General features: G+C 43.4%; 1 long non-coding RNA gene across 1 annotated transcript; it reads left to right on the forward strand.

Annotated features, from left to right (window-relative positions):
- Positions 1-2,736: 2,736 nt before the first annotated feature.
- LOC149371897 (uncharacterized) lies at positions 2,737-6,839 on the forward strand. The gene is made up of 3 exons (XR_016286940.1): positions 2,737-3,263; positions 4,672-4,799; positions 6,685-6,839. It is a non-coding gene; the product is annotated as an uncharacterized LOC149371897 (long non-coding RNA).
- Positions 6,840-25,386: the final 18,547 nt, after the last annotated feature.

Genomic DNA, 25,386 nt, shown 5'->3' on the forward strand with positions numbered 1-25,386 from the left:
CCGCGCCTGCCGCCGGTTATCATGGCACGCCGCGACACCGATACTCGCCTGAAAGCGGAACCGCTAGGGGAAATTCGCGCTCTTTTGTTCATAAGCCAGAACGCGGCATGAAAAAAAAACCGTGCTGCTTTTATCCTTTGCAACCCCATCTCGCTATTTCCTTATGCGGTAAAATATAAATGCCGAACACTGCGCCGCTGCTTTTGTCAGCCCAGTTTAAAAAATTGCTCTGAACAAAAACTGCCCCGGTGGTGACATTGTTCTGCTCTTTTACTTCGATTTTTTTACTCGGCCATTATTTTCTTTTCCTTTTGGTCATTTACACCGCGATAACCGAGCTTGGTTCCTTTCTTGCCCCCGCATATTAGAATATCGCGACTGTTTTACTTTTTTAGCTTGCTTACACCGCGATAACCGAGCTTGGTTCCTTTCTTGCCCCCGCATATAAGAATATCGCGACTGTTTTACTTTTTTAGCTTGCTTAGGGCAGAAGCGAAGCGCTGCGGTTTAGAACTCCTCGAATTGCTTTTGGTTCACTTCTGGCGTTTTTTTTTTTGCTCAACATTTGTTTGTACTCCGGGCGAAGCTATAATGCGCTGCATATTCAACACGCGTCGGGTGCGCGAATGTAGCATTAGCATTATCATTCGCAAATTGTTTCATACATAAAGGTATCAGTTTGTCCTGTCTCAGGAAAAGGAATGCAGTTTCTGTATTGTTTGGGTATTTTGATTTCTTTTTAACTATCAGTACTGCATTCCTGGGTGATATGTGGCTTACTAAACTCTTGCGTTCTAACATTTGTAGCTCTCTGCTTTGCATTCTTTGATGTGCGGCTAACAGCACCGCACACTCTGTTCCATAATTTCTGAACAGTAGACAATGTAGCAGGTGAGAAATCATGCCCCGTTTCGTTGCCGCTGATTCGCACACATCATGCAAAACCTCACGTGAATAGTAGAGTTGAGGGTTATTGTTGCCCTTGCGAGGTACAACTGGCGCTTTACTATGCGTATTTGGACTAACAAACGGCTTTGTGTATATGTATTGTGCCAACCCTTACAAAAATGAACATTGAGATGCAATTAACTGTTTATAGAGTATTTATTGAGTCAATAAAAAGTCTATTAATACTCAAATCCTAATGACTTTGGTCTATAAAAAGTCAATATGTTCTTGACTGGTATGACCCAATATAAATTTAATTGACTACAAGTGAATTAAAACTCAAGCAACAAAAAATCAATTTACATCGATTTCTCACTATGTCATTAAAAAGTCAATAAGTTCTTGACTTATATGACCCAATATAAATTTAATTAACCACAAGTGAATTAAAACTCAAGCAACAAAAAATCAATTTACATCGATTTCTCACTATGTCATTAAAAAGTCAATAAGTTCTTGACTGATATGACCCAATATAAATTTAATTGACTTCAAGTGAATTAAAACTCAAGCAACAAAAATTCCATTTACAGCCCATTTCTCACGACTCATTAAAAAGTCAATATGTTATTGACTGATATGACCCAATATAAATTTAATTGACTACAAGTGAATTAAAACTTTAGCAACAAAAATTAAATTTACAACAGATTTCTCACAAATTTTACAACCAACCGCAACAACAGCTCAAACGATTCCCATTTCAGCTGAACAGCCTTTATTCATATTATATCTGCTATGGGAGAGGTCATGATGTTGAAGTTGGTTGTAGGTTGTGACTCGGAAAAACACTGCTCATGAGGTCGCTTCGCAGTGTAAAATTTAACGTACAACTGAACACAGTATTCTTTTTTGGTACCAAGTGAGAAATGTGGTATGAAACTATCCTTAGGTTGGAATTAAATAGCACAATGTAAGGGAGAGCTCACTTGAGTTACTGATTCATAAATGTGACAGCATAATGGTGCGGAGGCAGCATTACCTGAATACCGGGCGTTTCAGCAATCACCTTCAAAAATTTTCAAAAATAGGCTTTTTGGGGTAAAAATATGGTTTGTGCTATCACCAGTGTTGGCGGACAACAGAAAGCCGGTAAATTGTCTTCAGTAAGCTGGTTTACTAATTTTTAATAAATAACTTTTTAATCAGTAGAGTTAGGCGCCTAGTTGCAATCAGAGATTTGTAGCTGGTCGTAATAGCCATATCAGATTTTATAATTTGGAAAACGCGATTACCCTTGGGGCTGCGGCTTGACAAAATTTGGCTTTTTCGACTAGTTACATGCACTGGAGGGCTTGCTTTGCCTGCATGCTTTCGAAACCGAATGTATTTTCGCACGATGCAGCCAAATTTTGTCGAGCCACAGCAGCGAATGTAATCGCGTTTTAGAAATTCTAAAAACTGATATGGCTACTACTAACGACCGGCTACAAATCTCTAATTGCAACGAATTGCCTATCTCTGATAGTTAAAAAGTTAGAAATTAGTTTACCAGCTTACTACCTAAGACAATTAACCGGCTTCCCGGTGTCCAGCGATACTGGTAATAATGTGCCGCAAAAGCCATATTTTTACCCCAAAAAGCCTATTTTTGAAAATTTTCGAGTCTTCCCTGAAAAACCTGATATTTATTACGATTGAAGATGTCAATCCAATTGGGGATTTTTACAGGTGTGGGTTATAAGGGGCCGTACACATTTGCTCACAAAGGGAGCATTCACACGTATGTACACGAGGGTAACTAAAGACTATTACAACAAAAAGGAGGCAAACGCATGAAATAAAGTGGCATCATCTTGATTGGACCATAGAGTATAAGCATACAGGCTGTTGAAATGCCTCGTGAGACCAGTATTCAACACACCTATTGAGAAACCAATATACAGCATATGTACCTTGCGCCCGCGCCGCGGACTTGCTAACGCCGTTCAAATCGAGCGCGCAGGCTGGCAGGTCACGTGACAAGACGAACACATCCGGGCACCACGCGACCACGTGGGTCGTTCCGGCGTGCTGCCGTTTGTGCTCGCCGCTCGCTCGTTGGGGCATGTTTTGTGTTGTATTTATTTCAAAATCGCTGCTTCAAACTCGTGTTTGGTTTGACTTGTGATCGTAGCTTTTGGCACCGCTGGCAGTACAATTTCCAGCCCTTCATGTGCTTCGTGAAAAAGCGACCGCGCCGGGAACCCTGCTGGCTTTTCGTCATGACAGCACGTTGGACTTCACCGATGGAAGCTGCTGCGTCTTTTATCTACCGGAACCGCCTTACAAAAGAAGAAAGCGGTTACTGGAAGGCGTCGAGTCTTCGTTTTCAGGTAAGACCTGTAATAATGCGCAGGGATGCGCGCAATTTGCCACCACGCAAATTAACCACCTAGCACTAAGGCGAGAAGAAACGGAAGAGATGAGGCGCTGCCGCCATTGTGCACGGTTATTTCTGCGGTGGCAAAATGCACTCTACATTGAGTCACTATAACTAGCTGGCCTGTCTGTGTTCACAGTGTATCCGTTGCGACGCGAACGCCGTGAAAATAAGCTAAAATCATTGTTCGACGTGGTTGTGCACTGCTGCCTGCACGCATGTTTTTCGTCGCTATCCGCTCGCAGCGGTTTGACGATAGTGCACGCAACTTGACCTGTTTAGCGTTGCATTATGTGCTGCGCGTACACGCGTCGATACAATTTCTTGAAGTGGCTTCGTAAGCTTTGAACACACCTATGCGAGACGATTAAACCTGCTGTCGAGCTCTAGGGGTATGCTGTGTTCGCTCTGCATTCGACGCAGCTAACCCATAGCTGCCCGCCTCGGTGGCCCATAGTGCGCGTCATTCGGTCTCTGGCGCTGCATACTGCGCTACGCGAGTACGCGTCAGGGCTCGGCATTTGATATACTCTGCTCGATACGACATCGAGTCGTGTTCGCTGCAGCGGACTGTGCGGCACCAGACCCGCCGCGGTGGCTCAGTGGTTGCGGCGCTCGGCTGCCGGACCCGATAGACGCGGGTTCGATACCGGCCGCGGCGGCCGAATTTTGATGGAGGCGAATTCTAGAGGCCTGTGTACTGTGCGATGTCAGGGCACGTTAAAGACCCCAGGTGGTCGAAATTTCCGGAGCCCTTCACTACGGCGTCCCTTATAGTTCGGGACGTTAAACCCCAATAAACCAAACCAAGCGATACACGCTACTGGCCACTGTGGCGGGCGGTTAATCGCGTTGGAGTCAAAGGCAGACTGAATACGTCGTCCTCCAAGGCTGAACTGTCGGTGCAATCGCCTTGCAGTGGTGTCTTACAAGCTCAAAAAGCCACATCCAGTAACAGGCTGTATGAACGCGTATTCGCGTAAATAGAGGAGTGATGCGGCTTCCCCAATGAGAAAACTGCCTGTTCGATCATTAGTGTAGCCGTAAAGTGCTTTTAGTGGCAGGCGACCGTGAAGAAAAATCATTGTTAGATGTTGAAGAATAACCAGTCCAAAAATAGGCTCGAGCACTTTGCAGCCTTTTCTAATAGCCCTTTCAGATTAATTATTTCTGAAGAACCCTAAACAGTGCAGAGCTTATTGTGGATTCAAGTGTGAGCAAGGTAACTTTTGTCTGTTTAAACTTTGCTTTGTGTTTGTGTGAAACTGGCAGTACGAATTCTTACCCATTAACACAGTCATTGTGGGTACGTCATCTTCCATAGATTGCACAGGTGAAATTCAAATTATGATGTTATGCAGGTGAAGTGCCTGCTGTCCAATGGTGAAGAGGTCTGAAAAGAGCTGTCACTGAAAAGGATGTCTCCGCTGTCCAACTGTGGGGCTGTCTTCCTTGTCTGTGCCCGTTCAACGTGTATTGCAGAACACATGTAAGTACTGAGTTTTCTAAAGTGCGTTTTTCTAGAACTCTGTGTTGAGATCAGTGTGTTGCACCAGTGTGCTTTGAACCAGTGTTGACGGCATATGTTGGCATTTGCCTTTGAAATAGTATATGTGTGTTTCTTCTCAATAAGGCGTCCTGCAATACTGCAACTTTGATTCTGGATTTGAAGTGGCGGGCTACAGAGCAGCATTTTAAGGCGATATTACAGCAGGAGGACAGCCTTGTTATCCTTCTACTGTAATGCCTGTGTCACATAGCACTCCTCAACAGTTGTAGCAGTAGGATAACTTTCGTTCTTCTACTGTAACGCCAGTGTCACATGACACTCCTCAGAGACCCATTGTAAGAGGCTGCGCAAAAGAAACCAGGATGAAAGGGAAGACATGTATACCAAAGGACGAGCGCTGAAGTACCAACTGGTAGTTCAGCACTCGTCCAACTACCAGTTGGTAGTTCAGCGCTCGTCCTGTGGTATATGTGTCTTCCTTTTCATCCTGGTTTCTTTTGCGCTGCCTCTTACAATGATGCTTAACCGACTAGCCCACACAAAGTTATTGATCCTCAGAGACCTTTCCAGCGAAGGCATCTGATTTCACTTGAGGAGCAAAATATGAAAGGCATTAATAGTAATTTAACTGTAAACCTTAAGATTTTTGCCATTTCGGTGAGTATACTTGCTCTAATTCACATATATTTGTCTAGGAGATTGTAGCGACCTGGTTGACTCAGATTTTTGGCTTGCTACCTGATGGCATGGCTAAACAACTCGAAAAGAATAGGATATAAGACATGAATGCATGCTGCACTAACAACTGTTTACATTATCAGTTTTCCACATTATATGGGTTGCACTGTATATACTCGAAATAGAAAGGAGCCAAGTACAAAGAAAAGCAAACCAAACAAAAAAGAGGTAAAATGCGAAATGTTACCCTCTTTTTCTCATGCACTTAGCAGCAATGGTCATAGTGAAAAATAGCATAGCAATAAAGATGCACTTGGCTTGTAACATGCGCACCTTTTTGGAAATACTAGAGTGTAGTGGTGCTTTTGCCATTCTAAGAAAGTGGCTTGTCTGGCATGGCTCTGCATCTTGATGTGACTAATTGCATCATGTTTTGTTATGAAGGCTAGTGCGTTTTAGTGCTGGTTATTGCATTACTATTTCTACTTCCTCTGTCTACTAGTGAGTCGTCAGTGTGTGTTACACTTCCTTCTTTATCACATTTAAATTTTTTAGGTATTGCACATTTCAGTGTTGTGTCAAGGGCATGTGGAAAAGCTGGAATTACAGAATTGCTCTTAGCAAGCCCAGCCTCTTGTGTGATATACAGGCAGTGCTCCTACTGTTGCATACTATTTTTATTTTTGAATATTTGCTATTACACACACTAATCTGATTTTCATCAGCATGAAATCATTTTCCTAAATGATTTGTGCAGTTAACGTTATAAAAAGGCAAAGTACACAATTACCGTTTTCACTTTCTTACATCGGAACCTACTACTATTGCATGACACCATCATTGTGAGGGTGTAAGTTTTGTGTTTATTTTAAACAACTACATGATTTCTGGCTTGCATGCTTCAACAGGCATGAAAGCATATTACCATATGACACTATGCAATCAACAAATGCAATTCGATCTTGGCCGTGCCGGTGTAATGTCGATGGAGGCAAAATCTAGAGGCCCGTTTACTCTGCGATGTATGTGCACATTAAAGAACCCGAGGTGGCCAAAATTTCTGGAGCCCTTCACTGCGGTGTTCCTCAAAGCCTGAGTCGCTTTGACGTTAAACCCGCAATTAACGCCTCATTCCTGGCTGTGACTATAGCATAGAAATTTTATTCCTGTGTTCTGTTTCCTGCAGGTGCATTCATTTATTGCTTCGAGATTGAAAAGGCTGTGTACAAACTCTGGACGGAATCCAGAAGGATGCAGTATTTCTGAAGCGGGCCACCACAACTGTGTGGTGAAGAGAAGCAGTGGTACAGCGCAGCTTCATTGGCAGCTGCTCAGGAGAAGGATATTATTGGAAGGCAAGGAAAAGGCTCTACAGAAGACACTCACGCAAGTGAAAATGGATGCACTCACAGGTGATTACTGGTTTTAGCTGGATTTAGCACAGAAGTATATATTCACTCCGTCAGTGTATTCGAGAATTGCAACTCAGGATTTGTTAGTGGTTTATCAGGAAGCACAAAACAAAGGGTAATAACAAATGTATGGGATGGAAGCTAGTGACCAATTCACTGTAGGTATGTCATCATGTGAAGGTTTGTGTGGAAGAGGTTAATTGATGGGCATAGTTTGTAGCTCATGTGAGGGACAGTATAAATAGCTTAAATGGCGAGGTTCTGAGACCAATGGGGCAGTGCATGAGCAGAAAAACTAGCCAGGAGTTAACAAATTTTCATGAATGCTCAGCTGTCATGCTTTAGAAATAAGGCTGTTGGTATTTGGCAGCCATGTGCTGTGAAGATCGGTATTTTAAAAGTGTTGAGGCCTAAGAGATCTGATGCAGTGTTGGCATTCATGGGTGCTGTCACATTAGCCATCCTCCTTTAATGCAAATAGCAGCATTTGCTAGTTGTCTTTGCAATGGGGTCATTGTAGCAGTGTATATCATAATAAATATATAATTTTTCTCCCTTAATCTTCAGGCACTGTCGCTACACACAAATGGATTCAAGCTGCCATCAAGGCAATGAAAGATATTCGACTTTCTCGGAAAAGATGCACGCTATGACGCGAGGGGCCTCCAGTGCGACTCATTCGCTGCTTTTGTCTACTAATAAAGCTAAGGTTGCTCTTAGGCAAATGTGAGCATTTTTTTTGTTCTTTCAATACATACTTGCTCTTCGTGCTTCTCAAGAACATGAATCATGTAATACTTATTTGCATGCTGCTACGTACATACCACCGTGCTCAAATTTGAGAGACCCCTGTGAGTTCTTGCCGAATTTTACCAAACTGCATGTGGGCGCCGCCTGACGAAGCAATCCTGTTGTCGAGACCGATGCCCATATGCAATATGGCACGTTTCAGCATGCACTTGCATTGGTTTCTTAATTTTGCTCACGATAGTATGTCCAAACATTGAGCATCACTATGAAGACATGTTAGGTAACAAATTTGTTTCTGGATGGTTCACCCTTCCTTTGACATCATCATCCCGGAATGCTACACCAACCGCACCAGGAAACAGTAAACCAAAGCACACCAGAGCTGGTATCAGCCGGCTGAGTCACACCAGATGAGAACACACTATGCCATGTCACAGAACTCATTTCTGAAAATCTGGTCTCGAAACACCAGGAAGGGTAATTCGCCAATTTTCTTTTGTGCGAGTGTATCGCAGTGTTGTGATTTTGAGATCACCACACGCACATAGCGGATGCACTATGTAGCTCGGAACACTGTGGCAAGGTAATAAACAACCAGTAAACTTTCGACTGGATGTATTTAGATCTTTTAATAAACAGTCAGTTAAATGTGAACTGCAGGTCAATTAAATAAAAATGCCAAGTAATAAACTGGCAATTAAATGTGAACTGCAGGTTTATAAACAGTCAGTTAAATATGTATTGCCAGTCAATAAAATCTCTATTTAGATCTATTGAGTTAAATTAATAAACTGCCAATTGGAATACGGTGGCCAATTTTAAATTGAAACTCAACACAAAAAAGTCTATAAACTGTCAATTAAACCACAAAAGAGTTCATAATAAACTGGCAATTAAATGTTAACTTAATATGAATTCAGTGTTAATTGACATGCAATTAAATGTGAACTGCAGGTATATAAACAGTCAGTTAAATATGTATTGCCAGTCAATAAAATCTCAATTTGGATCTATCGAGTTAAGTTAATAAACAGTCAATTGGAATACGGTGGCCAATTTTAAATTGAAACTCGACAAAAAAAGTCTATAAGCTCTCAATTAAACCACAATACAATTTATTGCCGAGAGTCAATAAGTATTTAATTAAAACTGGGTAGAAATTTTTGTAAGGGAAGTTTCCTCCTAGAAGAATGAAGCACGTCTGGAGTACAGCGTAACGGCACTAAATTCGTTTTACTGTAAGTTTGTAAGCTTAAGTGCGTACTTTGAAGGCTACCGCTAAAGCTAAGCCGTTGAGCACTGATCAGAGTACACAGCAGTCTTCATACTATTTGACTCGACATGTATGTACAGGGTCGTCCACTCTAAGTACGAACACGGCGCAGCGTGGCCGCGCTCCGCGGGGCGCGAGCGCATCCGGCGCGGTCGCGCATCAAAGCTCTGCGGCGCAGGCGCACACGGGCCCGTAGGCGGTGCTTCGCGTCGTCTCCTACAGCGCGGGTGCACACAGTGCTTGCTGTGCGGTGAAGCGCACCTAACTCTCTGCATAATTACAGCGCTGGTGTGCACCGCGACAGCACTGTGGGAAAGCGCACTAACTGCGGCGCGTTGTCGCTGGTTGCACGTACGACAACTCAGCGGCCTCCACTATCTCGGTGATATGCATGTATTGCTACAAACTTCTCATTTCAGGTTTGAATTGATTTGTTTTACGGGGTTTAACGTCCGATAGCGACCAAGACTACATGGGAAGTTATAGTCGAGAAACCCAGATTATTGTCGACCACATGGGGCTTTTAACGTGCGCTGACATCCCCCAGTACACGGGTGCCACGAACACTTTGGCTGATGTCATATAACATCCCTTGTAGTCTATGTCGCTTTCGGACAAATAAATTCAAACCTGAAATGACAGTTTGCAGCAATACATGGATATCACTGAGATCAGAGGCCGCTGAGTTGTCGTACGCGCAACCAGCGACAACGCGCTGTAGTTAGTGCGCTTTCCTGCAGTGCTGTCTCGGTGCACACCAGCGCTGTAATCATGCAGAGAGTTAGGTGCGCTTCACCGCACAGCAAGCACTGTGCGCACCTGCGCTGTAGCAGACGACGCGAAGCACCGCCTCCAGGCCCGTGTGCGCCTGCGCCGCAGAGCTTCGATGCGCGACCGCGCCGGATGCACTCGCGCCCCGCGGAGCGCGGCCACGCTGCGCCGTGTTTGTACTTAGAGTGGACGACCCTGTACATACATCATTGCGATCTATCTGTGCGGCCTTGTTTCTGATTTATGTGTGAAAATATTTGGTCGCCGCATTTTTTACAAGGACAGACGTGATTGAGGTTTCCCTCGCAACCAGCAGCCCTGCTGGAGCGTGCATGGTACGTCGTAAATGTAAACTTCTTGGATAACGCTCTTACTAATGAGAACGACGTGAAAGTCAACCACTGAAGGAGTTGTTTCCTGCGGATATTTTTTTATGTGAAAACTTGATCTAAACGAGCCAGGACTAAGTTGGTTTTAGAGTGGGCACTTCGTTGGGTTAGTAAGCCACGCCACAACTTCGCCCTCCATCTTTTAAAAGATTAGATTAAATATTAATTTACGCGTGAGCGTAAAGGTCCCATGTCACAGTAAAGGTGGTATCGGCATTGCCGTCGGTGTGACATAAAAGTTAGGACTACAAGAGGCTCCCATAGGTGGCGCCAGCCACATAAGCAGTGCATCGGAAACCCCTTACCCTTGTGCCCTCTGGTTGCGAGTGAGACATGCTACCGCTACGCCACGCAGACCCATTCGTACGGAGTTGTTAAAGCGGGGCTTTATATATATATGTCCTTTGGTTATTCACGTAATGGTTGTGAAAGAGGAAGCTGTGTCCGTGTCTGCGCGGGCAAGAAGAACCGCTGTCGCGCCATACCTTCAAAGGCGCTCCGCCTTTGAAGGTATGGCGCCCCAATTAAGTGCCCCAATTTTTCCTGCTCAGTTGTTGATCTCTACTCGACGGCCTTGGTCTGACTGCGTTTTCCCGTGCGAAATGCAATCACATTTTTTCTTTTGTAATTTCCCCGAACATTTTTGTTCAAATGGTGAACGGTCGTCTTCGGAAGGTTAAGTGACGTACTAGATTTTGCTGCGCTATAGGCGGCAGAGGATTTTTCTGCGTCAACTAATGAATTTGGGTGACCGAAACAAAACGATCGGTTATGGAGAACGCCATGTTAGAGGCTTTTACTGTTTTTACTAGTCTGATTGATTGGCGAGAAATATTTGGGGCAAGCGCTTTTCTATTTTTCCACCTTCGTATCTCGTCCGCCGTGCCCCGTATGCGAACTTTGCGCAAAAGGGACGGGACGTGAGAGAAGAAGAAAACCACAGGACAAACGCATGTGTTTGTCCTATGTGGTTCTTCTTCTCTCACGTCCCGTCCTTTTTGCAGATTTCATGCTGAATAGTAGAACGCTTTGGCCACTGAGCTTTTGCGGCAGTTATTCGGAGAAGAGTTGAAATCTGGGTTAGTTGGTACATTATACTTAAGAAAAACCAGCCAAAAAGACGGGGACAAAGGAGAGACGAGGCACACACAACGACTGGACTATCAACTGTGCTTTATTGAAAAAACAGCCAGTCTCCAAGAAAACCCAACAGAGCATGCGCAGCTCAACGGCACCGCAAAACCAGCACAAAAAACAACAACAGCGATCTCGTAAGATAGTCAAACTGCGGTGTCAACGGGACAAGTAACCTAATTCTTTCTGCATCAACGTGATAGAAGCCGTGCTAACACAGTTATCTCCATGATTGCTAATGTGAAATGCTTCGAGGATTTCCCGCTCAGCCTTACCCTTGCCTCTACCGAGAAAGGTGACATTGGAAAACAACGGCATGCGAAAAAGTTTACATCGGCCAAACTGGCCGGTGTATAAATGAAAGGCTACGAGAGCACCATAACTCTCTGACTCCGGCTGACGGAGCAAACTTGCCTCGCCATTGCCGCGATTGCGGGTGCTACCCGTTGTTTTCCAATGTCACCTTTCTCGGTAGAGGCAAGGGTAAGGTTGAGCGGGAAATCCTCGAAGCATTTCACATTAGCAATCATGGAGATAACTGTGTTAGCACGGCTTCTATCACGTTGATGCAGAAAGAATTAGGTTACTTGTCCCGTTGACACCGCAGTTTGACTATCTTACGAGATCGCTGTTGTTGTTTTTTGTGCTGGTTTTGCGGTGCCGTTGAGCTGCGCATGCTCTGTTGGGTTTTCTTGGAGACTGGCTGTTTTTTTCAATAAAGCACAGTTGATAGTCCAGTCGTTGTGTGTGCCTCGTCTCTCCTTTGTCCCCGTCTTTTTGGCTGGTTTTTCTTAAGTTATTCGGAATTTGGCGTTCATTTGTGATGACTCAAACATTTTTTAATCTGAACAGATAATTTCAACGCGACAACATTAAGGCTTCCGTTGTAGAGAAAATCTCGTAACCACTCTGCCACTACGCCAGGAGTGGTATGAGGCCTCCCAGGGATCTACGAATATAGAGCAGAGGATGACAAAATTCGGGTATATAGGCATTAGCTCATCAACGCTCTCGCGTCATACCTTTAAAGGCGGAGCTTGAGTGTCCACTCCAATTTTATCACTGTCCTTTCTCTCTTATGCTTTCATTATTCAAATGTTTGTCTCACCTCTCAATTATCCCGCTTGTGATGTCATTAAAGGTTTGTTTGGCCCTATATGCGTACATTTCGATTCGACAGATTTATAATAGGTTCCATTACCCTCGAATAAGTGACAAAAGCCACTAACTGGCCACTCCTGACCACCCCGCATGTTATGTGTTTAAATATTTATTCACACTCTTCACGCTCTCATGAGGTTCATTACTGGCAGGGAAAGTATATACAAGTACAATTAAAAATTGAACTCTCACTTAAAATAAATACGTTCACAAAAACAAAATTGCAGATTTCCACACTCTTATGGCAAGAACGTGACCACATTTAACACAGGCTTTTCAACATCACTTCAACTATTTCACCTTTTTATTCAACATCTAAAGTTCAATCTTCAACTACTGAAGTGAACTGAGCACGAGCTTTACCAAAATTTTTGTGATCGTATTCGTAGCGTAAGCTTATTTCTCCCGTTTGAAGTTTCCCTAAAGTGTCCGTCGCAATCTCTTTGCTCGCTGGTCTTCCAAACAAGGCCATGACTGAACCTTCTAAATGCTTTGAGATTTACAACCAACCATACGTCGAGAGGATCTGTTCATGGCGGGCGAAATGATCGATGGCAGCATACTTCTCACTGTCAGATTGTTTATATGGCTCCGCACTTCGCTACAAAGCCTGCTTTCTGAGATCAATGGTGGCACACGCACATTTGAATAAAAGAGCTCTGAATGATTGTTTAAAACTAAATCGTAGGTTTATTCACAGAAATGCATTTTATCTGGTTTTATGGGCTCTAATTCGTTCAAAGACGATCGCTGGTTATTATTTCTTATTATTGTTATTGCAACCAAGTGCTTTTTTGTTGACCACTTTACTTTGCCGTGCACAATAAATTCTTCGTTGTCCGCAAGAAACGACGGCTTTGAAATGTGCATGCGTTTGATAAAAGACGAAATTGATCCAACTATTTCAATAAACACGCTATGACGTGCCCTTAGTAACTGTGACGTCAAAACCAACGTTCTAACAGTTAGCCTTAGAGCAACTGTCAGAGTTGCAATAAAGGAAAAAGGCCTAAAGTACAGTCTTATGACGTTTTTATATTTCTATATGCTGCTACTTAGACTCCTTTATGTTTTGTTCGATCATTGACATGAACCTGTTTTTCATGCTTTAAAGTTTTTCTTCGTACCTATATCCAGTTTGAGTTAACAGCAGAATCATTGCCTTTTTTCTTTTTACATTTACGCCATGTTTTCTAGATATACCTAGATATTGCAGTAACATGTGTGACACGCCTACAAAAGTAGCATAAGCAACATACGTTGTTCATGCTAGTATTGCAGCTGTCAATCCTATGGAATTGGTGATTTCAGTTTGTGTGTGCTCAAAGAAAGGAAAAGCACAAAGGCTGGTTGACGTGTTCACGTTAGTACTTTACTTTCTGCCCTGCATGCAGGTTTGAAACTCGGCACCAGCGCAAAGTATGAATACACACAGAATAAAACCCGGATTTGGAGAAGCCCACATGACATCCACTGGACACGAATTAGTTTTTTAGTGTAGGAAGAGGGCATATAAGGAAACACAACGTGGGGCGGTAACAGTTGAAAGCCAACGAGAGTAGACAGCTTTCTCACGTGCCCCTAATGCAAATAGATGTCCAGGTATGTTCTTCTCTTAGGTGAAAAGCCCCAGAATGAGTACTGATAAAGTTAACACCTTGTTTTTTGAATGCAGTTGGCTTCTAAACGCTCCCTACATAGCTGTTCGCTTCCTTTTCAACAGATCAGTGTGACATCCAAGTATGGGGCATATTTTTACATTCTTCTGCAATATTCTTCTAAGTGACCTAGCTTACAAAGTAGGAAGATTGCATGAAACCAAGCTGATAACTATATCTGCACTTCTGGCTACATTCAAGTAAGAAACTAAATATTTGGGTAACTTTTTTTTGCGGTATACACGTGTGCTAGCCACCCAATCATGTTGTTCTTTAGAAGTTACCGCAACATATGTTCTGGTTTTTACACGGGATTGTGTTTTTTCAGCCCTCTAGAACTAGCTGATATCTAGAGGTAGTCTTATGCGCTTCTGTTATGTCTCCGCCCATAACGTGTGTGCGACTTTTCAAAAATTAATAAATGAACCGCCAAATACTGTTGATTAGTGGAAGGTATTTAGTTTATTTTCTGATTGCGACCATTTAACGAACTTGACCCGATCTATTTTTATGTCAGCATGCCAGACGGAAAGTTTCTGCGATATGGTAAGAAAAAACTATTAAAGTGTTTCAGATGAATATTATTTGCGGCTGGAATTTCTGACTTTTTTATCCTTCGTCAATTTGGCAAGCTTTTCTAGGTATCTATTGTAGAGCACTACTGCCATTTTTTTTTCGAAGAACATCATTTGCGACAGAAATAGTTCATTTGCGACAGAAATAGTTTTTTTTCTGTGATATATGAAGTGTTCCCGCGCATCTTCAAGAAATGATGTATTGTTTATCTTGAACTCCTAGTTGGAACTAGCATTTCATTTACCACCAAGTAAACCTCAGTGACCGTATATACCGAATAGCTTACAGCATATAATACAATCACGGAAGGAAAAAATGAGTGCCGATGTTAGATGACCGAGCCGTACAATGAAAGCGTGAAATGAAAAAAAAAAAAGGGCTGGGCACATCTTAAATAGGCAGAAAGCAAAGACGAGATACACGAGAAGCAAACAAAACGCGTTTTCACTTGCCGTGCTTAGGCAACTGTCACGAAACTTTCTTCTCTGTTGGCTTCTTGTTGTGTGCACGTAATATCGGTTGTGATATATGATATTCACGCGTACGGCTTGCTTGCGTCTCGCTGGTCGTCGCTTCACTGATAAAACTGTGAACCGTGATGCAAATACCAAATTTAGCATTGAAAAGAAATAGGCAGTAAAGGATGCAGAAAACCAGAAACAGTCGAATGGCTTTACATCTTTTATTCCGCAAGTTCAATGCACACTCGGGAAAGCAAGTACATGACACTTCTTTGTGATTCTTGCTCATGATGTCTCATTCGCGGCGGCTCTTTCGGGTTACTTACTGGCTCCTCGCAAGCCTCATCATCAGCCTGACTACGCCCACTGCAGGACAAAGGCCTCTCCCATGTCTCTCCAATTAACCCTGTCCCTCGCCAGTTGCGGCCACCGTACTCCCCCAAATTTCTTAAGCGTTGCTAGGTTCAGTTTTCAAAGGCGGCCTGTCCGGAGCCAATGATTCTTAGCACCCTCCGCTGCGTCACAGGTCTGACCGCCACCCCGGTCAGCTGCTCCGCAGTCACAGGGGACTGAGGGCAGAGGGTTAATCGGGTTGTTCATAGAAGGTTGCGGTCAAGTACTACACCAGACTGGCAAGCAGTCTGAAACATCCTTAATAAAGTAACGTCTGTAATCGGGTCATGAAAGCCTAGGAACTAGTAGGAGCTAAGCCAGCAGACGCACTTTGACGAGGACGTGGAGGTTCTCATTAGCCACCAGGCAATAGCGGACATGTGTGAGGTCCTATTTTCTGTTAAAATGGAAGTTTACAAAAATATACTGCATACTGTTAGCGTTTTTTTTTTTTTTTGGTTAGAGTAAAACCTGTATTTTGCATTCCCCTCAGTTCCTTCGTAAATAAAATGTAGGACGCTTTTTGGGAACCTATTCATACCTGAAGATCCAATTTTCTTTTTTTTGTACACTCTGATGCCAATGAGACTTTCCTGGAGATTTTCGCACCCACACCTCAATCACGGACAAATATTTCAGTTACTTAAGATACCAACAGCAGTTTTTTTTTTTAAAAGCAAAGGTCGATGACACACTTATTCACAGGTATAAGCAAAGTGGGAATACACTAGATGAATAAAAAAAAACAACAGAAATATAGTCACGTAACAACGAAAGCACTGCAAGCAAAGCATAGCCAGTTGGATTTGACGCAGGAAGAAGAGAACCATTTCAGGGCGGAAGTGGAGCTCTCGGATGTGTTGGCCGTTCGGCATCACCGGTGCGGCTCTCGGTGCGTAGCGCAAAGTACACACATGCAGCCAGCACCCCACGTCGTCGCTGGGTTCCGTCCTTCTTTCTTCTCTTCCGCTTCTACATTCCCCCATTTTTATTTCTGTTTTATGTCTTTAGCTCTGTATGCTAGCTTGATGCAGCAAACGTTTCCAGAGCGTTCCATCATCACCCCGCAAGGACTCCCTTAAGGGTCTCCGAAGGAAAAAACCGGCCGTAAACACACTCATCTCCCACGATGGAGCCGCTGTGGTTTTCTCTGCCCATACTCTTGATCTATTTCCTGCTTTATTTTATTTTTCTCCTCGTCCTAGCCTTTCGCCACTTCATCACCGATCTCATGACCATAATGAAGTTTCATCGCTGGGATTTATTTTCATTCCGAACAGCATGTGGGTCAAACTAACGCAACTTTAGGGTGATCATAAACAGCGCCACAACTTTACCACTCTGAACGAAAGAACATTGGCTCTGCATCCGGAGTTCGTTAAGCTGGAAGCGTGTGTTGCGATTAAATCAGCAGGAGCTTGCAAAAATCAGGTCAAGTAAAATCTATATTTCCATAATGTCCACAAGCGATGCAAGTGGATAGATTTCGAAGCTGTTATCCGGCATCTTTTTGTTTATCTTTTGAGCATGTCTTCGCGGTGGTATTGATTTGGTGAGTCTTCTATACATACTGGCCACGCATATAAAATGCTTTCCTTTCCCTCTATGAAAATCAGAAAGTATAAAGAGCAGCTAGGTGCCGCATACTAAACTGATGCTACATTTGTTTCGCCGTCGTATGCCTATATAGAAGAAAAAATATAACCACGGAAGTATTCGGGGAGTGGAAATGAAAGATAAAAAATACGCTACAGTTATAGCATTTTTTGGCGTCAGACGAAGATACACTGCGTTTGTTACACGTCGCACCTAAGCGCATGAACACGACACAATACTTTCCCGTAACAAATGTAGCTCGAATTTTAAGCGAAAGCTTTAAAGAGTGCCCTGTCGCAGAAAACTGGCGCCTTCTTCTTTGGCCCTCAGCGAAAAATCAACGAAAAAATCCCCGAAGAAGCAACCTAGGCTCGTTGTGACGCCATCACAACCTGTCCATCGGGTTAGGAGCAAACTGCCCACCATGGCAGGTGAAAGTTTAATTAATGATCGGTCGTGAGAAGTTGCTAGGGAACGGCAACGTGGATCGCACAAGGCCCACCGGCGGCAGCACTTGCCGCCTGAGGGAAGTGGTCAATCGCTTAGTAGCTGCGCTAATACGCTAGGATTGTTATCAGGGGTCCCATTGATCTATGAGAGTAACTAGATGATGACCAAGTACGCATATATGTGCATTAACGCAATGACGCTACCGTGACATACCCTTCAGGTCGAGCTGAAGCGTACCGTTAAGTTTTTGATTCGTGAAATAGAATGTGTTAACACACATGAATCACTAAAAAAAAAGAAGAAACAGTGCGTTGACGAGAAACTGTCCACAGCCAAAAATTAGGTTGAGAAATCTGTGCTACGGGTTAGGCTCCAATAAAAACCAATCGAAAGAGACTCGTGACCTTCGCCTTATTTGACTGTATTTATGGGTTGTTTTTCCCTATTTTGTAATTCTATGCGCAGGGTGATTTAAAAAAGAAATCCTTAGAGGTTTATAAAAATTACGCGAATGGTCACATGGATGATGGCTTCATTCACTTTGTTGTGCTTGGCGGACACAATGTAAGGAGACAGATGTTAGGGTTATGCAAGTGACTAGCTTTAATTTGTTCTTATATTTTTAATTTTTTCACTTTAAGGTGCACGCTGCGATCACCATCTTCCAGAGTGCATTGATCCAGGGCCAATCCAATTTACAGCACTTGCCGAAGAGGAATATATATTCAAGTATTCGAAAATCGAATTCCTCTTTCTCTCAACGTGCCGCTGTTCAGAATGAAGGTGAAAACGCAGAGTTTGGCTGGTGAATTTCTCAAAGTCAAGTGCTCATTTGAGAAGCATAGCGCTCTGGCGTCGAGAAAATTGCATGTCTTTAATCAATACAATCTTAAAGACTGTGATTGCAACATGCAGCCTAAGTAAATAAATAAATTATCTTTTACGAATTTATCGCTTAACAGTGCGAAGTATCTAGCTTTCTTATGTCCGCCGAACCAATCACTCATTGTCGGCGCTATGCACTTGACAAGAGCGGCATTTTTTTAATTCCGAAAAATTGTGAGAAAATTCTGCTTTTTCTTGATCACTATTAGGGTTTGTACTTTTAAAGATCACTATTCAGTTCTCTGTACAATCCATATTGCCATCGCAATAAAAATGATATCTATAAATCTGGCGTACTCGGCGTGAAGAAAAAATATATTTGCTGATGGAAATCGTTCCAGATAAGAAAAACAGCTTTTGGAATGAGAGCACTTTAAAATAGTTCATCGCACGCTGCAGCAATCCTTGTTTCATGACTATTAGAACCGTGTGACTTACACGTAGAGTGTGGTAGTTTGCCTTGAAGCTTTTTCATGAATGTTTTCGGTGAACAGTGGTGATCGAGGGGAACATGCGCCTGTGTCATGACTTGCTGCAGCGCCGACAAAATTTTGCTCCATCAGGTACCAAGATGCTCGAAAGGTACCTTTGAAGCACTAGTGGGAACCGTCAATGCAAAAAATGGAGTGGGATCGGACACATTTAGCTGTGCGTCCGCAAAAGCTTTGCGTACGCTATGGGCGTACCTTACGCGCGCACTGCCGCTCCTCCTGGCAACGACAGTTTTAGTTGGGAGTGGCTAGCGTAGCACCCGAGAAGCATAACATACTGTCAACAAGTCAAAGCTCCTGAACTGTGTGCTGAAGAACCTTTTTTCTCTTTTAATAATGGAAGTAATGAATGCATCACAAGGCTTTGTTTTTTTCATGATAATGAATTGAATTAAATTAAATTATAAATCTACTGCAAAGTTGGAGAACTTCGCCGGGGGTCATTGCTATGAAGACAGTGTACGCCGCACATTGTTAGGCGTAACATCAAGAAATTCTTGAATTCATCTTAAAAACAGTGACTATTTCTAACATATATCATTGCGAAGGGGTGAGAATGAGCAAAATAAAAGAAAATACGGTTGTTTAGAGCGAAATATCTCGTCGACAAAGTGCAGCGGCGACACAGTATTTAGCCCGAAGCGGGAGGGCAGGGCGCCGCCATGTTGCCAACGTCAACCACGCAAGTAACGCTAACACCGCAACGCAAAGTCCGCTGGCTTGGGTGCGTACGCCAGACGCAAGGCTCGCACTTGGGTTTTACGCATGCGCACTACCGTCCCCGCGAGTTCCGTGCGTACGCTAAGCCGTTGCGGACGATAGCTAAAACTGTCTAATGTCTTCTGGGAGCCTTATGTATTGACTATTCAAGTCAATGACCTGGATGGACAAGGAAGTGGGTGAAGTTTACCACTTTGGAGAATGCTAATTCTTCTTCCACGCCCTTGTTTTTCCCAGTTCTTTTCGTCTTCTGCTATATCGAAATTAAACGTAATAATCGCTTTTTCCATGTTACGCCAGAAAGTCACCTTTCGGATTGCATTTGAAGGAAGATTAAAACCACGTCGTAACCGACCAGCCTATGATACTATTCAAGCGACGCGATACTATTCCCTGCACCGTCAAGACAGTACTCCGTACTCTGACTGGTGATTCGTGTTATGCTTGAATGAGGGCTGAAAGGGAGCAACAGAATGCTTCAGTGAGGTTAAACAGTACTAAAGTAGGATGCAACAGAGAAAGCAGCGGTTCTTTCAAGATGTGCATAGTTACGATTTGAGTTCAAGCCACCACCGAAATAGAACTGTTGTGACTCGAGATCTGAACATTGAAAATGAGGCAACTTTTGACATTACCGAATCTAGAACGTGGTGAAAAATATAGCATTCAACATTTGTTGTGTTTGTTTTCCGGCGTTGCAATCCTCTTTTAGCACTGTCCAGTAAGATATTTAGCAGGTATCAGCGTTTAAAGACTTTCGTTTTAATCTTCCAAAAGGGCAAACGCGAGATGGATGGCCAACGATATAGTAAAATATTGGCTTCGTTCGAATCGTGTAACGTCCCAGTTATGCTGTGTGCCCTAATTCTAACCTGGCTGTTTGATCCTGAACTCCTTTTTTAAGTGAATTTGTTCACAGAAACTTTCTAGATTTCAGGCGACTGTTTTGGCTTCTGTTAGAGAGGTAGAGGAGAATTACCCTGAACGTTTCGAATGATTTCGTAGAATAGAAACGGATATTAAAACGTTCAGTACTGTCTACTTACTAATAAAATCGTTTTAAACCACTGCACTATACATCGAGGGTAGCGTAAAATACTATAACTGGTTTTATTTCACTTCTTAAGCACAACCTACACGCAAATATGCCGTGATTCTCCAAGTTATAGCGGAAAATGTGAATGTTTTGCGGCGATCGCAGAAAAGTGCTGCAGGTGCAAATTGGCTCCATCGGCAAATACCTCTGCGTTCGTAGTTTTACTCGGCGGCAGCGACGGCGGTGTGGAGGGCGGTAGCGGATGGATTCGCCCGGCCTTTGTTCCACCCTATGTGTGCCCTAATTCTTCGAGGCGAGCGTTTTTTCTGGTGGAGATGTAATTACGTGAATCGAGCGCCGGAGCTCCCTCGCAGCATCAAATTAGAGACGCGCCACCGGGATCTATCTTTAATTAAAGCCAGTCCCGCACCCGCACCTGAGAGAATTGGCAGCTTGGTCAGAGCAGATTCAGCTTTTTTTTCCCCTTTTCTAATCTTGGTTCTGCACAGTTTCTTTCTCTGAACATTATGCCCCTACGGAGTAGTTAAGGCGAACATGAATATCGCCGTGCTTTTAGTTCGCGTTCGTGGAGAACGTGAGACAAGAGAGAGTGGAGCAAAAAAAAAAAGAAAAAGAAAAATTCCACGACGCCTAACGTGATCCGGTGAAGGTTGCTATCATCTGCGCAGCCGTTCGCAGAGTCTGCGAATAACGGCAACCAGCCTCAACCCCCCCCCCCCACCCCCACCCCCACCCCCCGTTCCCCTGCGCCCCTAAGCGTGCACCTAAACTGCCTTCCTCTTTTGTGCTGGGGCACGAACGCTTAAATTAGAGGAATAACAGAACAGCCTTGTTCGCCCTTTTCACGGAAACTTGAGACGAACGTACCGTTACTCCGTAGATGCGGCGAGAAGAGTTATGGCCGGCGCAGGATCTAATATTAGCCATTTTGAAAAGTATGCTCCGGTAGCTTTGCTGAGAGAAAGCAAGTTTAACTATAGCCGCGACTACGGAAAAGCGTGCAAAAGCGGGCGTAGGTTTACATCGCTCAGAAATAACGAACAAGGGCAGCTTTCTGCCTCGCGACGAATAAGAGGCTGACGAATAAGAGAAAACCGGATTTATCAGGGGATAGAAAAACCGTGTACACGTAAGGTATACTATTTTTCTAACTAATTTAGTTATCTTTCAGATAAAGGTGGAACGCTGCCCAATTATTGCAGTCGATGGACGTCCCTCTTGTGCGCGTATACTTGAACATTATGCATTTAAACGAAATTCTTTTAAGAGTTTACATAATTTGTAACATTTTTACATTAAGGCGCCATCTTGCATTATTGAGTTTCAAATAAAATGTACAGCCAGGCTGGAAAAAAACGCGACCGCGCCTATGTCGTAATTTTCAACATTGAAGCGAGATACTCCTTTACAACATTTTTATGGATATCTATTTCACTGGAGCCTTTAATGAGAAACTTCAATCAGGCCAGTTTGACAGCAGCTTCAAAGTAGACAAGTGTGCGCCGTGTGTAGCGCCGTGTGTTGTCCGTCTTTCTGTGTCCTCGTCTCTTTGCTCTACGGTTTTCACCTTTAAGTAAAATAGTTGGGTTTTTTTCACAGTCGCCGTGCGTGTTTCGTTGCGGCAAAGCTCTTATTTCAGAAGAATGTTTTATGATATATGGTAGAAAGAGAGAAGAGAATACTTTGGTCGCAACTATGAGAGAGGATGTAGAGACAAACACTTGGGTACAGTTTTTTCGTGTTTTAAGTTTTGAATTAATATTTATAACTCAGTGCAGCGATAAACAGATTTTTTTTTACCCCAGCGAACGGACATCCGCGTAGCTGCTAAGGACATATCCACTCAATACCATTTTCCTTCGTTCGTCGCAGAAAGTTCTGCGCAGACAAGACGGATGGGCAGAAGGGGCCCGCAACCCTTTGACCAAAAAGATGCTTGCAAGAATTAGGCTTCCTAGTCATGAGGACGCATCCCCTTGACACGTGCGGAAGGAAGTAATCCGTTTCCCTAAAGAAGCTGTGTTGTGGGGCACCCCAATTGAAAAGTTTTCGGTTGCACGAACTTTAGAAGCGTGTTCGTTGACCTCTTTCTTACGAGAGCAATCACGAGAACTGACGACCGATAATTGACCACCCCCCAAACGGAAGCAGCTTGACACGGCAGTGACATTTCAATCTGTAAGACACTACGCGTAATTTCCGCGAGGACTTCAATTTCTAAAAAGCGTGGAGGCTAATAGTCCTCCCCACTATACCAATTCCACGATAAGGGAAAGACCTACAAGGCGCATATTACCACAAGACGGATCTTCGTAGGGAACTCTGCTACAACCAGCATATTAAATGTCGCGCGCTTTCCCGGGAGCGCGTGAACTTATTTCGCGATAACGGGGCCGGAGTGAAAGTCGCACAAAATGGTGTTTTTTTTTTGTTCACGCTGTACCACTTTTCACCTGAAAAGTATAACACAAATGCTGTCCCATTCATTTCTAGCAATGAATTTCGCGAAATACGAATTCAAAATGGGTGTAGCCAACTTGTCATACGAGCCAGAGAACAATGATGCTGTTTATTTCCCCCATAAATCCCAGTGTTGCTGAATGCTTAAGCATCTTGTTGTCCACAGCAACTGAAACGTCAAAAAGCAAGGGATGAAACGTCTGTTTTGGGGCAATTTTTTATCTTGAAAGTGTGTTTCCAATTATTCTTTGCTGACCTTTCTATTAAAGACCTGAACGATTCGGTTCATCTAAGCTTGTAGATAGATAGGACTGCTAGGAGTAAAACATGGAATGAAAATAAAAGGAAACTAATAAACTAAAATAACCAATCAAAATTATATTTATGGTCTTAGACAAAAATATCGGATGAAGAAATTTAAAAAAGGAGCATTAAAAATGAAGCCTCTATTGAAAATTCTGAATCTCCAGCGTCGCTTGAAAAGAAATAGACGTTTCCTTGACATGTTCCTAACCTGTTGAATTTGGCTTTCCCATGCTGCGAAATTACAAAATGTGTCGCTGCATTTGGTGTCGTCATGAAAACAATCTTAATATATTTTACTCCATCAAACTGAGCAACTGCATAAGTTTTTCCTGCATTGAAGATTTCACAAATTTTAAAACCGTATTTTTTCTCTCGACACCTCTATCCACGATGCCATTTCAGGCATTCTAAGAACTACGTTCTCCTTGCATCCAAATGGTCTTTAATCAAATTTCATGTCATATCATTCGGGTCTAAAATAAATTATGAAAAGTTTAATTGTATATTTTTATTATGCCGTTCTTTTATTAAGTTCGTCTAGTTTTTTTTTAAAAATGCCTTCCTCACTGCTCAAGCCAGATCCACAGGACGCACCAAAGTGTTTTTCAAGGCTATTGAAAATAAAATCTGCACGCTAATATTATGAAACACCAAGCGTACTCGACACTATGTTTTGATATGGCTGCAGTACATCACCATCTAAATTACTAACTGGGTCACTTCGTTTGTAAAAACTGCAGCCCGTTTCATATGCTACGAAGCACAAGGATGCAATGAAAGATTTATATAAAATGCAACATACTAGAGATAAGTTTTATCCGCTTGTGAAGGCCAAAATTCCTCACGTGATGACGAACGATTGACTATTTAGATAGCTACCTATCTCACAACGGCTGCTTCATCTGTGACACTACCGCACAAGTCGAAGGCGCTATCACGTGTACGTCGGCCGTACCTCTCAGAATGTGCCCCTTTTGTTCTCATCGGGCAGGACGCGCAACCGGTGCCGTAAAGATTTTTTGGAGCGATTTCAGCTTGTTGCAGTGTTACAGGAACCGCCATCTAGAAGGCGTCCCACGGACACCTGTACCGGATGCGCATTTGGGTCAGCGTCCGACCTGGAGGGACATGAAGCGCAGCCGCACTGCAGCGTTGATTTGTCGGTGCGTCTCTGCTCAAAGCATTGAAATCTCAGTGAAATGTCTGTGATAGTGTCAACGCTGACGTCATCGTTCCTCATAGCCCTTATCTGGTACGCGTGGCAGCACAAGAAAGAACGCAAATTCAAACAAATGCTCGCGCCGCGACGCAGAGCACAGGCAAAAACACCACGTCGACGTGACGTAGGCGTTACGTTCCCATGCGACTGTTTACTATCGACAAAACGAAAAGAGTGCATAAACGTTTGTATAGTGACTCTGCCTGCTATTCGCACATGGCAAAGACAGCAAAGCACTGATGAATTCTTGCAGTTCGATAACCTGAGCGTATCTAAAATTTGACCACAATTTTCTAATTAGACTGGAGTCAACTGCCGGGCGAACGCTCTTCAAAAGCAACAGCAGGTACACAGCTCGGAAAGCGCTAGCAAGACGTTTTGAATGCCCCCCACATAAAAAAGTACGTTTTTGCTATCGATCACTCAGAGAACTGAGACATGAAAGAGTAACAACATTCGCTGCTTCACTGTCGATCTCTCTCCAAATGACCTTCGATCCCCAGCTGTATTATTATCACCTTTCTACTGGTCGCGTGTGATGGCGAGACGATGACCTATACACAGTAACAACAGGCATGAAGAACGGCGTTGGGAAAGCTCGCAGGCCAACGTCAGAAATAACGAGCACTCTGAGTCTCTGACTCTTCTGTGTTTCGGATGATCTACGGAACACCGATATAAGTGTGCTTCAAGGCTCAGCGGATGATGCTTGAACAGAACTGACTG

The sequence above is a fragment of the Amblyomma mixtum genome, chromosome 1 (genome assembly GCF_055824585.1).
Source record: "Amblyomma mixtum isolate Tamu chromosome 1, ASM5582458v1, whole genome shotgun sequence".
Lineage (NCBI taxonomy): Eukaryota > Metazoa > Arthropoda > Arachnida > Ixodida > Ixodidae > Amblyomma > Amblyomma mixtum.